This window comes from Falco naumanni, chromosome 4 (genome assembly GCF_017639655.2).
Source record: "Falco naumanni isolate bFalNau1 chromosome 4, bFalNau1.pat, whole genome shotgun sequence".
Taxonomy (NCBI): domain Eukaryota; kingdom Metazoa; phylum Chordata; class Aves; order Falconiformes; family Falconidae; genus Falco; species Falco naumanni.
Window position 1 is genome coordinate 7,879,412 of NC_054057.1, and position 16,240 is coordinate 7,895,651.

The following is a 16,240-nucleotide window of genomic DNA, read 5'->3' on the forward strand; positions in this document are numbered from 1 at the left end:
TAAAATATACAAACTGGAGGGGCTACAAAAGATAAAACTGTTAGGGTAATTAAAGTAGGAGCAACTAACATTAGTTGGCATATGAGCTATTCATCCAGTGTGTTTTTTTCAGGTTAAGATATGTTATTTCTCATGCCTTAGGTTAAAACAAGGTTAGATTTCTCTTTAATATATTTTTTTACTTAGTCATACTATCTATCGTCATAGAAATCTCATTCCTTCTTAAGTATTTTCATTATTTTACTGACATATGTCATGAATATTTCCTGTCTCTGGCTGAGATATTTAATGTTCTAAAAATTAAAAAAAAAAAAAAAGTCTAAATTGGGTTTATGTTCATCTTTACTTTATGGAGTTATATAGCTTGGTTTTAATTTGGCTGTTCTCTAGAAAGTTCTTTTCCTTATTTACATATACCAGCTATGGGGGAAGGGGGAGTGTGTGTGCTTACCGATTTTGAGAGAGACGACATAGAGGGGTGGAATTTGCCATGCCAAAACAATTCTAATTAACGTGCAGAAATCTTAATTACAGTAATTAAGAGTTGTAAAAGAACATGCCCATTCTAAAGCAATTTGTAATGATCAATAGCAAATTTCATCTTGCTTTAAAATAATGAATGAATTGTCAGAAATATTTGTAGTCTTAAATTCAAGCAGTTCAGAGATTTAATAGAGGATCAAAGAAACTGTAAGCTGCAAGTCTTAAAATACTCAGAAACAGTATGTTAAAGAATTATTATTACAAAGAAATTTTTTTATTACAAGGAAAATTTTATTTAAAAGAAACTTTTTCTGATTTTAAGGTGTATATAGGTATGCAGTAGAGTTTTAAAAAGTGCTGGTTTTAACCAGGCTACTGATAAATCATAGTGAAATAGATAAACCTTTAGACTTATTTAGTATGCTTTCGAGGGCGGCTACCAGTTTTACTTTGTGATCACTGTTTGTATTTAATGCAATAGGCCAGCTGAATTTTTAGGTACTGTCTATTAGAATGTCTGGGGTTTTTTTCAGAATTTTCCATAGTTCAGAGTCTTCAGATTCTTTTGCTAATTGTTTAACTCTGCATAATCAAATGCAATTTGAATTATGAATTTTAATAAATGTTAATTTTGTGTTGTTCAATAAATTTGCAGTTTCTTTTGTCTTAAAAAAACCCTGCTTTTATGCTATAATTATTGAGGGGAGGAGGTGTTCATATTAATTTGGAAGTAAGAAAGTAAAAACAGACTCCTATCAAAACCCTATTATTCCCGAACATCCTCTTCGTAGTACATCGTTTGGTATAAACACTGTGGTTGGACTTTACAGATGCCTCGTCTCTTCAGTTTTTCAGGAAACTGAGCCAAGGCTTCAAGCGTTAGTCTTACAGCCCTTTCTAACAGCACCCTGAAGTTCATTCCCTGGCAAAGTGCTGCTTCCTGGGATGTGTGGCCGCCTGCCATGTCCACCTTTGCTGAGTATGGCAGTCCTAAGTGTGAGGATGCTCTCCTCATTGCTGCTGTCACCTGCCTTGCTGTTCATCGTCTTTGCCTTCTCATCATGTGTGCTGACGCGCAGCGTCATCCTCAGTGCTCCCGTTTTCAGTCTGAACGGTACATTATTGAACACAGCTATGTTTAGCTCATATGCCAGCGCTGCTTAATGGCATCCTCCAAACACGCAGGCTGGCTGAGAAGTTCTGTATGTTTCCAGAAACTCTTCTCAAGCTGATGAATCTTTTGAGGATACATCAGCTCCTGCTGAGCGTGATCAGCGTCAGCAGAAGGTAACCCACAAGTCATAGTAGACTTTAAACAGGACATCTGATGAGGGCTTCAAGTATGTGAATGTGAGACAGAAACAAGTGTTTAACCAAAAAATGATCTTTGTAAATACGCATGCTCAGGAATGATTGTAGCTGTTGATAATACTTTATATTAATTGATTTCATTGACAATCCTACATGGAGTCTGTGAAGAATCGTTTCTGTTCTGTGGCTAAACTGGGGTAAAGCAGGTAGCCAGTTAAAAGGACGCCGAACGGGGTGTTCTCTCTTGTGTTGGCAATAAATTAGCTTTACCCTTGATTGATACATCAAGGTCATAGGTTGTGTCTTAGGAAATGGATTTCTAAAGACCTCTTGACCTTTGCACAATTCCACAGGAACTAATGAGTTTGGCAGCATGTCCAGGCTACTTCCCAAGAAGTCTAGAGTTCTGGCCATTTACTGGCCACTTTTCCAACAGCCTTTACTTGAGAAGAGCATGATCAAAGAGAAACTTGAGTAAAAATTCAGTTATGTTTCAGAGAACAGAAGTGGTCTCTGGTTATGGATCAAAGAGAAACTTGAGTAAAAATTCAGTCATGTTTCAGAGAACAGAAGTGGTCTCTGGTTATGGCATCCTAACTCAGCTGGAAAGTTTGGTTGTGATAGGCATAGGCATCCGAGCTAACCAGGCTAAGGTTCTTTGCAAAAGGTAGAGGAGAAAAATGAGCAATGTCTCATTTTTTAAGTGGAGAAAAATACACAAAGGTAGGTTGCAATGTAAGCACCCTATATGTCTACTTTGGCATGAGGTGAAGCGAACCCTGAAAGTTCCTGTTCATCTCTGCAGACTTGTAACGAGGGACTGGCACAGCTGCATCTGCATTTAGTTAGATAAATCCCACATTATGGAACAGGTCATAAGCTATTCACAGCTGATACATGAAATTCCACGCAGAAATCAGATTATGGAAGTGCTGACACTGTATTGTAAGTTTACAGAGGAATGCTTCCGTTTATCAAGCAGTTATGCTTTTAATTTTATCTAAAGACAATCTCAAGGGAGTTTGAGGATTCAGGTTAACTGGATAGAAATGTTCAGAGAAGTGTAAGCAAAAGTAACTTACTGATGGAGAGAATCTCAGGCACATACACAAGAGCTAACCAAACCAAATACTGATCTTAAGTATCGCAAATAATAACAGTAAGGTTTTGTGTTTCATAACATTTTTCTGCTCTGTTTAAGATTATTACAAATGTAAGATTGCTTTCTTTGCCATGGAATATTTTGCTCTAATGCTAGCTCAGTTTTTGCTTCCCACCTCTGAAGAAAACATTCAGCACTGATTTCTACAGAGGCAAAAGCTTTCCACGGAGCAGAGAATAGAAGAGATAACACAGGGTGTGAAAATCTTTATCAGTAAATGTCTGGACACTGAGGAGAGAAAAAAGAAAAAAGTTAGTAACCTGAGAAATGCCAGGAAGATAACATGTGAACCTTTGAACCATTCAGTTTGAGGAGGAACATTTTCTATTTACACAGGAAAGCTAAAGCACACATACCAATTAACAATCTGTTTAGCTGAACATTTGTAGGTGCTGTGCTCTTAATTGTGAAGTAAATGGATACCCTCAAGTCTTAGTAAAGAGAAATTTTAACACAGCTGTTTAATCTGAGAACAGCCTGCTGGTGTAGACCCTGAAAAATCACAAGTTCGTTGCAAGTTTATCTGATACAGGAAGATGAATCAAGTGTATGGGATTTAAATAGCTAAATTTTATGAATGAAAGAAACTATGTCTATAAACAATGCCTATGGAGCTTTTTAACACATGATTTGAAGATGGGCAGAGGAATAGAAAAATAATTGTCTATTCTGAAAAATGTTTGAGATCATTTAGCAAACTTTTGGTATACTTCTGCATATTCATCTGCAGAGTGAGAAGCTTGAAGTCTGTGTGCTTCTAAGAACTATTTCTTAGAGGCACAAAGCTGTAGCAGCTGTGTTGGATACATGCTGGTCCATGAGTGCATGTGCATGTGAGTATGTGGTGTTTCTGTTCATAAGCCAATGTTTGGCTGCAACGAAATTTCACAAAGCATCAAACTCTAGGTGGTAATTACCTTGTAGGAAAATATTGATATGATTCCCTGGACTAAGAGGCAACGCTTCATTTTGCTTAGCGTCAGTGTCAGCCCTAAGTGACTGTCCCACAGGAAAAAACTCAGTCAGATCTTTTTTATAGTCTCCGAAGCACATCATCTTCAAAGCACATACGCATCAGAAACCAGGTTTTCTTATTTCTGAAGCTCCCAGAATTATATATTTCAGCCTCCTGAGAGACAGAATTTAAAGTTTACCAAATCCAGGAAATTTGACATTACTAGCATAATCTATAGTGGAAGTAGTCCACAATGTAGAAGATCTGAGTAAATGCTCATATGCAGAAATAGGGGTGCTGCTTGAAAAGCTTCATCCTAACTCCACATTAAAGCCTGACCTCCCCCTTGTTGCCAGTAGAAAGCTTCCCGAAGAAGCATCCCTTGAAAGAAACACAATTACGGTTTTGACTAGAAACGTCTGACTTGGAACAGGAGCGGCAATGTCAGAACAGTGCTAAACACGGATGGAAAATGAACTGTTACTCCGCGAACGTCTCTTTCTCATGATCCATCTGTAGTAATCCTTGCTCAGTCCCCAGATTTTTCCTGTTTGCGTGTCCTGTGCCAATAGCCCCAGGTGCAGTGCTAAGGGCTTCGTGTTCCCCCTTCCCCTGGCAGAGGTTTGCCATGTGGGAAAGGAGGAGCAGGTAGGAGCAGCGTTGCCCCTGGGTGAGGGCTCTGGGGGCAGGGTGGGTTAGGATGGGTTAGGGTGCCCACGTAGTGCTCCTTGCCTCCTGGAGACCAGCCTGTGCAAGGTCCTCGCGGCTTCCAGGCCAGCACAAAGGCTGCGCGCTCTGCTTACGGAGGTGAAGCTCGTGTCTGTAGGTGTGGGCAGCGGGCAGCTTTGGCTGCCTTGTTTCACCGGGAGCTGCATTTCTCCTCGCTCTGGTCTTGCTGTGGGGCTCTGCGAACCGCTGAGTCAGCTTGTTCATAGCATAGCTTGGTGGTTGTTTGGGAAACACAGTCTTCTTCGTGGCCAGACAGCTGATAGACATGGACAATGTAGAAAACCTGGTTGCTGACAAGTATTTCTGGGAAGGGTTATGCCAGGAAATGTGGAGAAAACCTGTCAAAAAGCTGCCAGAAGACATTTTTTAAATCTTTTCCTTAGGCTATTGTCCCAGATAGTTTTTTATCTAGAAGAGAGGAATGTGCTGCAGAAATGATGTGCCAATTTTCTGGATGTTATGAGTAAGATGTAGCTTTTGATAGTGAGGACTGGAGGAGGAATCTGAAGTACATGTTAGTTTTTTCTAAATATTAACAGCCTGAAATTTACAAAATAAACCCAGGGGGTTTGGTATGTGTCTGCATAATGTTTGGGTTTTTTATGTTTTCTGACCTCACTGAGCAGAGGAGCGTAACAAGACTATTTTTCCTCATCATATAAAATCCTTTAAAGTTCAGTAGTGACGACATGCTGTCAGAATGCTTTGTTTCCAGAAGAGGATAGTCAGGGGACAATGCAATGGCCTCAGTTGCATGTGAATCAGAATGGAATACTGCCTATGTAGAAGAACTTGGCAGTAAAAATATAGACTGTGCTGATTTTTAATGTTATTTCCATGAGAAGGACCTTTATCAAGTGGAGAACTGTACCGCACAAAACTGCTAATTTGTCAAGACAGAGGGAATCATTGCTTCTGGGGACATTCCTTGCATGGCTGCTCATCTACAGGTGTCTAGATACAGACGGGTTGGCTTGCTTTTTTCCTTTCCATAGCACAGCAATTGAACTGTAAGATAGCTATACTCTTCTTTATGGTCTGTATCTCTATTGCTGTTTAGTTGAATATTTTTCAAAATAGAGAAGATTACAAAAATAATGTTTGGCTTCAGGAATTCTTTATTACAATAACATTTTCATCACTGTCCGGGACATTTAATTAAGTCTGCAGGGGAAGAAGAGGGATTAAGGAATGAGCAAACACAAGAAAATCCTGGCAATGCAGATGTTTTTATTTGGTGCTTGCAAAACAGGAATTGAACCAACATCAGTATGAAATATTCAATTCTTTGAATTGGCCAGATTTATTTGCTATGCATTTAAATCCTTAATCTGCACCCTGGGCTCTGTTTGCATTAACAGTAAAGCTCTGATTCTGTGATGCAGAGGAAATGTTCGCAGCTCAGGAGACATGGTGAAATTAAGCTCAGTCTTTTTCCAGTTTTAAATCAGTTTAGGGTGGATGCAGATCACCAGGGATACTCTGTCTGTCTACGTGTTCTCATGTATAGCTTATGCTCTATGTCACAAGAGCTCCTATTCTGACTTTGTATAAATGGGTGTCCCTGCAACACTCCCCCCCCCCCCCCCCCCCCCCCCCCCCCGGAAACCTTCCCATGGCTGCCTGGGATTCCATGGCTGTTCATTTCCTTGGGGCTGCAGGGCAGCTGGGAAGCAGTGCCTCAGCACCCTAGCAGTTGTCTCCAGAATGATTGCCATTATCTTCTTTGGACTTGATGCATTGTTAAGGAACATCCAACTAAATCTAGCCTTAATCCCTTTGTAACCTCCTCTAAAAATGTTTAACCTCTGCTTGCCATCTCAGAGAGTTCCTTACCAGGTGTGCAAAAGCCAGTCTCACGCACGGAGCTGAGATACCATTTATTGCAAATCTGCACAGAGATGGGTGCTAGGTAGTAAATCCACAAAGCTAGCAGCACTTCTTAACACGTAGTGAAACACTATACACTTTCAACAGTTTATAATTACGTTACACTTAATTCTCATTGGTTCTTACAAGCCTCATCTCTATTTAAAGATACAGCATTCTGTTTTTTTCACCATGCATGTTCTGTGGGGAGGGTGCTTTCTTTGCTCCAGGGTGGATCTTTTAATATGCTAATTAGGATAGTTCACATATAGTTCAAGTAATTTTCTGTTGTGTTATTAACCATTTGGTTCTTCTTAGCCTGATGTATTTAAGGTGCCTATCCCTTCTCCCAAGGCCATGTTTTGTTAACTGTTTGTAACATGTTTGTAACATGTTGTAACATGTTTGTAACATGATGTTGTGAAAGATGTCCTTGCCCATGACAGAGGCGTTGAACTTAATGATCTTTAGAGGTTCTTCCTAACCCAACCCATTCTCTGATTTCTCACAATTTATTTGAGCGGTTTGGGGATTATGTTCCAATTAGGGAATTAGCAGTCTCCTGTGCTTATGATGAGCAGCTGTCACCTCTTGCCACATATAATACAGCATTTCTGAGAGTTTGGAGGAGTTCACTTGTGGGTACAAATGGGTAGATGCCATAAAAAAAAAAAAAACATTAAAAAGCTTTATTTTTATTTAAGTTAAATTTGTATCAAGGGTGCTCCAACCTTCTGTGATTGCTTTCAGTAGAAATTCAGGTTTCTAGGATGCATGTTCTCCTGGGGAAGCAAGTATTAATATTATCCTAAAATAGCCTAAGTTTGAGTCATTTCACCTTGCTGAACATTATACCTATCCTTGAATTCATCTCTGTAACTATAATGTGGATATAAATTACCTAACCATACCTCTTTGCTGGTAGCTCTCCAGTTTTTGGAGTGCAATGTGTGCCTTTGGTAAATCTGTTTTGATTTATCCGGAAGACTTATTTCCAGTATGTGTGTAACAGCATCACCTGTGTTTGGCCTTCTCCAGCTACCATCTCTGTTGGCATTCAGCTCTGTGGCCTCCTTTGAGGTCCTTATGGATGTCTCAGTGCTGGTCATTCAGCAACTGCCACCTGCAGCTTGTATTTACTTTGTGGGTGGGGGTAGGATGTTGTTCTTCACCCAGGCTGAGCATACAGCACATGCGCTTCCGCCATCTGTTTGATAGCTCACAGTTTCTTCAGGATTTTTCTGGCAGTATGTCACTCTTCAGTCACTCAGCATCTTGTGGCTGAAGAGCAGATGGCTATGCTGCTCCTTTTTGCTATGTGAGAATGGGTGGGCTTCTAGTCTCCACCAGTTCTTATGCCCATTATTAACTGAAAAGATCTAAGGCAGACGCACCCTGTTTGTGTAACCTCATGACTACAGTATGAGATAAATGTTCATACAGTAGGTTGTGGAGTATAAACTTGAAGGCGTTTTCATGAGCAGTGTTGTAGGCTGGAACTGATCTCTGGACAAAGGGCTCCACATACCTAAAAATGACACAGGGCAAGCTTTGTTTTCTGTGTATTTTTCTGATTTACTTAAGTGGTTTCTTGCTATTGTTAAAACAATCAATAGGATCTAAATGTCTCACATTCTTGTTTGTTCAACTGATGATTAGTAATAGGGAAAGCACAGACTTTCTGAGTTATCTGGTCCTGCCTTACACATTTGCTGGAGGGCACTGCACAATTCTCTGACAGATAACTCCCTGTTTGAAAGTCAGAGTATCCAAGGCAAAGGCAATAGCACAGCCTTTATTTGGGACTGAGGGTCCCTCAGGCTTTTGCTTTGAAGGCAGAACATTCTGGTAAAGGAAATTAAATTAAGTACTCTTCAGCTTTGTCAAGTCTAGATGAGTGGAATTACTTAAAACTAAATTTTGTAAAGCATTTTGTAAAGCATTTTAAATAATGTTTTAATCAGTTGATGTTTACACCCTTTGTCTTAATAGCACTCAGATGAAAAAGATAAATGATTATTTTATTCTGCAAAGACTATAAAACTTTAATGGGTTGCATAATAAGTATAACTCATAAAATCTACAGTTTAAATATGGGTGGTTATTAACCTGTTTTTAAAAAGCTTCAATTAAAGTGTAAAGGAATTACTTAAAGCAATTATTTGATTACTGCAGTCTGAGGAGGAAAAAGAGTGATAAAATTCTAAAATCAGTATTATTTCTGTTGATGAGACAGACATTTGGAAAGATTTAAAATAAGGCATGAATCTTTCCTAGCCTCAGGCCTGTTTGTGTTGCTAACCTAACTGAATAACTACTTACTGAATTCTTTTGTACAACCTGCAGTTTGTTGTTCTTAGGAATTTCAAAGATATCTGTTGAAAAAAGCATGAGTGTGCATGACAGGTAATTTCACACACAGTAAATACATTCCTAAGCACAATTACCTCACTAATTGCTTATTCATAGCATGCAGTAGCAGTGATGATGTTATTCAAGGATTTGTCCAAAACCACACTCATTTTTATCCTTTATGATAATGAAAAGATTTGAGGCTCTTTCTTTCCCACTCTTTTTAGTCATAGTAGTTTGAGCTGGTAAATGTCACATGCTGAAGAATTCATTTATCTGGAGTCATTGTATGATGCATTCTCTGATGGAATATTTCTGTAATGTCCATTTCCTGTCTAATTTATTTTACCCGAACACTTTTTTCATAAAAGAAGAAAATCCCCAAAGGTTATATGTTCAACTTGTACAGTAAAATTGGATATAGAACTCCAGATTCTCATGCAACTACTGTTTTTCCTGGCATCTTTCCTTTGGCTCCACTGAATGCTTAAAGTAATACGGTGTAAATATCCGTACAGATTAAATCACTAATCAAAATAATAAATAATAGTACAAAAGTTTGTATCTCATAGAAAATCCGTGTTTCTCTTCTAAATAACATCAATTTATATGAAATAGATGAGTATCAAATCCTTGCTATTTAAAAGAATCCAAACTGTTTTCTGCCAAATGTATTTTGTCCAGAATTAAATATTTTGTGATGTCATGAGTAAAAAGTTTTAGATGACATACTACACACTACGCTTACGTATTATTTTTTATCAGAAAGAATAAACAATTTTAAATCAATTGTGTAGTTGCCTTACACAACAAAAGCAGTGATGTTTAGAACTAAATGTAAAAGCTGTCTAAATGACTCACAACAGAAGGCTAAATCTATAATTGAATGAAAATGGCAGATAAAAAAAAGTTATATAGGAAAGAGACATTCTTAATTACAGTTAGAGGTGGTATAAAGACTGCTGGAAAGTGGACTGGCAGAAGTTTCTTTCAGTAGTTTGCTACTGTGAAACTGCTAGGATATTAGCACAGCAGAGAGAGCGATCCTAACGAATGGTGGCCATGGCAAGAGTTCCTGCAGTTGAACAAAATAACCCCGTGAGCGGAATATTTGAAGAAAATTCCAGGAGACTGGTATTCAAGTTATGCCTGGAACATTTTTCAAGAAGCCAGAAAAGGTATAAACCTGCAGCCTTTACTTCCTTTATTCTTGTGCAGTTTTCACCAGGCTTATCTACAAACCATCGCGTCCATGTTTTGTTAAAAATCCAGGGAACTATGTCCACCGTACAAAGATATCAATTTGATATCCTGAAAATAGTATAGGCTGATTGTTAGGATTTTTTTGTTCTTGTACTAATCAGCTCTCCACTGTCAGAGAAGTCAAGTAGCTGATCTGACGTACCTATGCATCTTTGGTTTCAACAGGTAGGGCAGCTATGGTGCTTGAGGGTGGTGCGGTAGGGTTATAACAAGGTTAACAAGAGCCAGGACCCGGCCAAAGCATTATCTGTTCCTGTAGTCTTTCTCTGATGACTTATAGAAGAGCAGAAGACTAGAGAACACGTACAGCAACACTTGCCAGACTATGCCTCCGGTGACATATATTTTAAGAAGTTCTTGAGCCAAACGTGTTGTCTTGGCATGTGATAGCTCTTCATGAAGTAACATGCTGAACTGGATAGAATTGCCAGGAGAGCTTGTTTATTTTGACTACTAATGCGGTAATTTGAGTTTCCTTATTCCATTCTCCAGACAGTACCTAATATATCCAAGCAGCAAGATACATAGGAAAATTTCCTTGGGCAACCTAAGTAGTAGGAAGAAATGGGAGTATAGGAATTACGATTTTTTTATAAACAATAGAAGTCTTAGGATGTTTTTTAAGGTGCTATGCTTGTGGGAGCTGGAAGTCGATGAAGAAACGTCTGTCACCTTACTTATATTTTATGTTTGAAATGTTGAAATGTTTGAAATGATTTGCTAATGCATCCAACCAATTACATTATTGGTGTTGCTAGGACTCAGATGACAAAGATAAATCATGGGGATGATGCCAGAGTTAATTATAGCAGTGCCCTCCCAGACAGCAATATCAGCTCTGGGAAGCACCAAAAGCTATTGTTGGCATTAGGAAGCAACATGAGAGAGCTGTGTCTGGGAGAGGAGCGGCACTGTGGAGACTACCAGTGAAAGGACTGGAAAATACTGAGTATACAGCGTTGGGCTTGGAAGAGAGCTGGGAGGAAGAGCAGAACCTTTTCAAGACGAGAGACTTAAAAATATCTTAGAACAGGTATTTGAAAGATTCATTTGCTTCACACACACACACCCCGAAACAAAAAAGTAATGGTGGAAATATTGCAAAGCAAGTTAAAGTATCCAGTTTCCACTTAAAAAGTCCTTACGTCTTTGTTCCTGGCAGAAACAGTTAATTTCCTTTTTAGTTACATGCTTTTCCCTAGAAATTAATATCTCCTGAAACTTTTTGAGGCAAGTGTGTTCTCTCCAAATCTATCTTATTTATTTTCATTTTATGAGAGCTATGTCTGCTTGAAACCTAATTATGTCTGTGCTTCTAAAATCAGAGAAAACCCTTCTTTAAGAACAAACCCTCAGATAATATAAAATGTCATAGCTCCACAGCTGTTCACTGTCTGTTCTTCAGTAAGGATTCCCTGATGAAGGGGAATTGTTCTTAAATTTCTGTGCACAAATAGGATAGCATGTATTTTTGGTCTTATGTGCCTTTGTTTGCATTAGGCAAAGCAATATGTAAAGGTAAAGTCTACCTCAGCTAGTACTGTGTATGCATGCCTCCTCTACTGTAAAAAAAAAATAAATCTTCTATCTCTTCAAACAGGCTGAGTTTCTAGAATATGAAGACATGTCTGTATCATATGACACTGATTTGGACAAAAGTGATGGATCTGAAGTATATTTTTTACTTTCTTTTACTTGCTAGGACCCCAACGTTCAATTGATTCAGAAAAGTTATTTCATTTAGAATTAGTTCCTTAAGCTGTTTCTTCACAAACAATTGCAACTTTTTCAAAGTCCTTCAATTTCTTTTTAGAAGCTGTTGTGATATGGCAAGAGATTTGGCACATAAATTGATACTGACCCTAAGGGTAAATAGTTCTCTCTGTGAGATGCTAAGTTTAGTGTCCCTTGAGCAGCTCAGGTGAAAGTACAAACAAGCAATATTCTGTGGTTAACAGCATTCGTACTAATACCAGGAAAGTATTAACTTTGAATATAAAAAAGAAAGAGAAAGAAATGTTAATTTTGGCAAAATTAAACTTTCTTGTCTTCTAGTTTAATGAAAAAAAGGCAGAACATAACCAACTCAGAACTCAAAAATACAGAACACCCAATGTATAATATGCATTAGGATTATCATCTTACTTATTCATTTCTGTGATTTGATTAATATCTCTTCTTCATACTAGTTCAAATCACAGTAGAACACTGTAATATTTTATCTGTTTCTTAAACCAGCACTTCTGCGGACCAGAACACACCAGGAGAAAGGTTGTGAAGAACAACTTCTAGTTCAGTAATTAAACATCTTAAACATTTAAGCTTTTCAGTAAGACACAAGATTAATCAGTAAAGCAAAAAGGCACTTAATACTGCAATAATATATTATTTACTGTATAACTTCTCTTAAATAAGAGGAGGATTAACAATCATCTGTGCTTTGGTCTTTAGCTATCATTAACAATGTTTAAGTCTTCAACCTACGCAGGGATTTAAGATGATTATATAATCAGCAGATTTCTTTTAGATGGCTACAGCTGGTGTTAAGCATGCATTATTCCAGACTTCCGAGCTATGCTAAGGAATGATTGTCTTCCTAGGCTTTTGTCACACGGTAGTATAAAAAATTCATTGATTTCACTTAGTTGTTCCTGGCTGTTCGTAGTACAGAATGAGAGAGAAACCCCAGGTCTTAAACAAAATTTTGTTGAGGAAGCATGTTCTGGCTGATAGAGAGGACTGGTGATTTTATTGGATAAAAGTTGCCAATCTTACAGATAGCACCGGTCAGGTAGTGTTTGAACTTAGAGAAGCTCTGTATGGCAACAGGAGCTTGTGGGGACTCGTTGCATGCTTGGGAATTAATTTGGGTGCTGTTTGTGGCCAACCCAAAACTCTAAATGATAAGGTAGCCATGCATTGGTTTTGTTCCTCGTGTTGTCTGAGCTTGAAGTAGCCTCTTCGATGTATTTCTTCCTCAACCCAGTAATACTGAAGCACGTAGAACAAAAGAAAATCTGTTCCAATTAGTCTAATGAGTTTGAACCTCAGAGGTTCATGCTGAAATTATAGTCTTTTAAAACACATCCTTAGGTCTTATTTTATTTCATCTCATTTATCCATCGTTAATTTTACACAAGAGATGTCACTTTGAGTAACTTTAATTTGGCTTTACCATCCATCTGTTTTGTTACAATGTGATCACTACCAGCCCCTCTTTCAGTTCTGCTCATTCAAATTATTGCTAGCTGGACCTTCCTTTTAAATCTTCACGATGAATTTTATAAAATAAATACTGCTAAAATATCATAGGTTACCTTCCATTCAAATGGCAACATGAGACAGCGTGCTTAAACTGCGGTTGTGATCCAGTAGCCTCTTAAATTGTAGTTCCAAACAGGTTACCAACTAGGTCTGTGGCTATTGGTCATTTGTTTAATTTTTGCTGAGTCTCTCATTTGGAGCAAGTCCAGCATTCCTCTGCACCCTTTGGCATGGGCAGCCTAACCAGGTTGGTTGAGATCAGCAGCTTCAGCAAAATGGGTCCTGACTAGCTCTGCAGATAGCTCATTACCATTAGCTAATGACAGTTCCCAGGGTCTAGTCAAGCTTCTTCTGACTTTGGGAAAGTAATTTCTCCCTTTCAGTGCTCTGATTTAATTCCCATTTCTGTAAAAGGGAGCGATAGTACATTGGAAAATGCAATGTGCCTGAAGTGACCAACAAGTGATAAAGGTTTACAGGTATCTACCCTCTGAAAGTGTTTATGCTTCTATCACATGTGCCTATGAGTTGAACTCCCAGACTCCTTCCCTCCAAACTTTACCAAATATTTATCAGTGTTGGGTATCAGGGTTTGTCAGTGATGACTGCTTGATACCATCACCTAATTTCTGTTTTCCTGTGAATGTCTATCACAGCTATGCTTAAGGCAAAATTCTGTCTTAATGCCTAAAGGCATTTTTTTCATGGCTTCATCCAGATAAAAAAAAAATTGATTAGACATATGTCCTACTGTTGTTTAATCTGTACTCGGACTGCCTCATTAGTCCTCTAGATAACCACATAAAAATATTGCATAAAAGTAAACATTTTAAAATTCTTGAAAAGTTTTTCTGGAATTATTTACTGCAGCAATCTACAGGTCTTTCTAGTGATGTTGAATAGCTCTTCCTCTATCCTATACCTTTAACCTCTATTATACAGTGTCTTTCTCAGAAGCATGTGGCTCTAACTACTGAGCTTTTCGTAACTTAGCATTCATATTTGATTTTTATTGCCATCACTGTCTGCTAGTTCTTCATTAGGTAGATGGTTAATTAAAGGAACCATTTTGAATATATCAAGATTTGGCTCTCTAATCAATCTTAAAGAACTGATTTAAACAAAGAGTGCAAGTAAGTATATTTAATCTGTGAAGACAAATGGATTAATCCAATTGTGTAACAGACCTCAAATTCATATTCATGTAATGATTTAAAAGGGAAGATGGTGGACCTCCATAAACTTAATGGTAGAAAGAACAAGAAATTAGCCTGCATAGACCTGTTTGGCATTTACTTGGAAAAAATAGAGATAGAGTTTTGGTACGGTGCGGGGAAAATAAATGTTGAAAGAAATTGACAATGTTTTCTTTCAGTCAGAAATTTACAATCATTAAATAATATTATTCACTATAATGGTAATGCCTCTTGAAAGATCTGTGCTGACAATTAGTATATTTAAATATCTTACTAAAATCTGAGATATTTAGCTTGAGGCCATTCCAATATAAAGAAAAAAAAAGTCTGCCTTTCGGTTCTCTCATCTCTACATGTTTGGCAATTCAAGCATATGTCAAAATATGTCCCTAAACCCCTAGTGTGGGAGGATATAACCAAATAATCTTGCAGAAATTTGTTAGAGTGGATGAGATTTTTCTGACCTCAATTGATATCGAAAAGCAAAGTGTCCAATCTGAACCAACCATTCAGCTCCTCCCAGAGTAAGTGTGGAAAGATGGGGAGCCATAGAAAGCAACTTGTCCCATTTAAGATGCTTACCCGGGCTGGCGTTAAACATCCGCAGGAGGTACTTGCCTCCAATAAATCCTATACCAACTGTGCTGTCTTGAAATGCTATACCTGAAGTAGCCAGCTGGCATGGGAAATTCCAGTTATAACTTAGGAACTTTTTTTTTTCACAGTAAGTGTGGTCAAACACCATACTGATTTTCCAGGGTAAGCTGTGGGCTCTCCATCCCAGGAGATACTCAAAACTTCGCTGGACAAAACCCTGTGTGAGGGCCTAGAAAAGGCTGCCAGTTAGTGCTGCGTTGAGAACTAGGAAGCTGAGGCAGATGACATCCAGAAGCATTTTCTCAAACTAAATCATTCTGTGAATTCTAAAGGCCTACAGCAAAGCAGAGAGACTAAGACTATTGTGTTTAGAGGAGATAAGAAACCATGAAAGGGAGGTGATTAAGTAACAAAGCCAGAAGGATTCTGTCCAGCCTGAAATGCTACAGAATATTGCCGCTCAAGCAATGCGAGTTTGACAGGGGGAAGTAATACATTGTGTTAGATCAACAAGCTAGCTTCAAATGCACAGCTGCTTTTTTTCCCCCTTCAGCTCCCCTTCCTGGACTAAAGGAATCAAACAGAAAGAGTGAAGGATGAGATTAGAAGGAGAGAACATATGTGAAAGATATTATGTGATGTTATAAGATAGATCTCTGGTTAAGACGTGCTTTTCCTAAGTTCGTGATACTGCATTATTGCTATTTTACTTCAGAGAGATAAAATAAGATTTCCAGTGCTCGTAATCTTGGTTCATCTCTGGCTAATTGCTTATAAATGAATGTGGGAGCATAGGGAGTAGGGGTAAAGAAAGATACCAGGCATAGGAGTTGAACTGTGACAGAGTATACTGCCTCCTGTCCAAAGGATGGTGCTCAAATAAAGTTATGAATTTTAGACCTGAGGTCTAGCAACAGTGACTAGATTCTGTCCAGACTTCGGATGTATGTGCGGCTTAGTGACAGAGACTATTCAAAACCTGTTAGTGTCTCTGTATGGTGATAGAACAAGAGACACAGTGAATTACAGATGGAGACTTGCGGGTTTTATTAAACTGTG

The 16,240-nt window shown here is 38.3% G+C and overlaps 1 protein-coding gene across 2 annotated transcripts in view; it reads left to right on the forward strand.

Annotated features, from left to right (window-relative positions):
* The window catches only part of ZNF385D (zinc finger protein 385D), a 435,096-nt gene that overhangs the window by 299,854 nt on the left and 119,002 nt on the right, over window positions 1-16,240 (forward strand). The gene's annotated exons all lie outside the window — the stretch shown is intronic.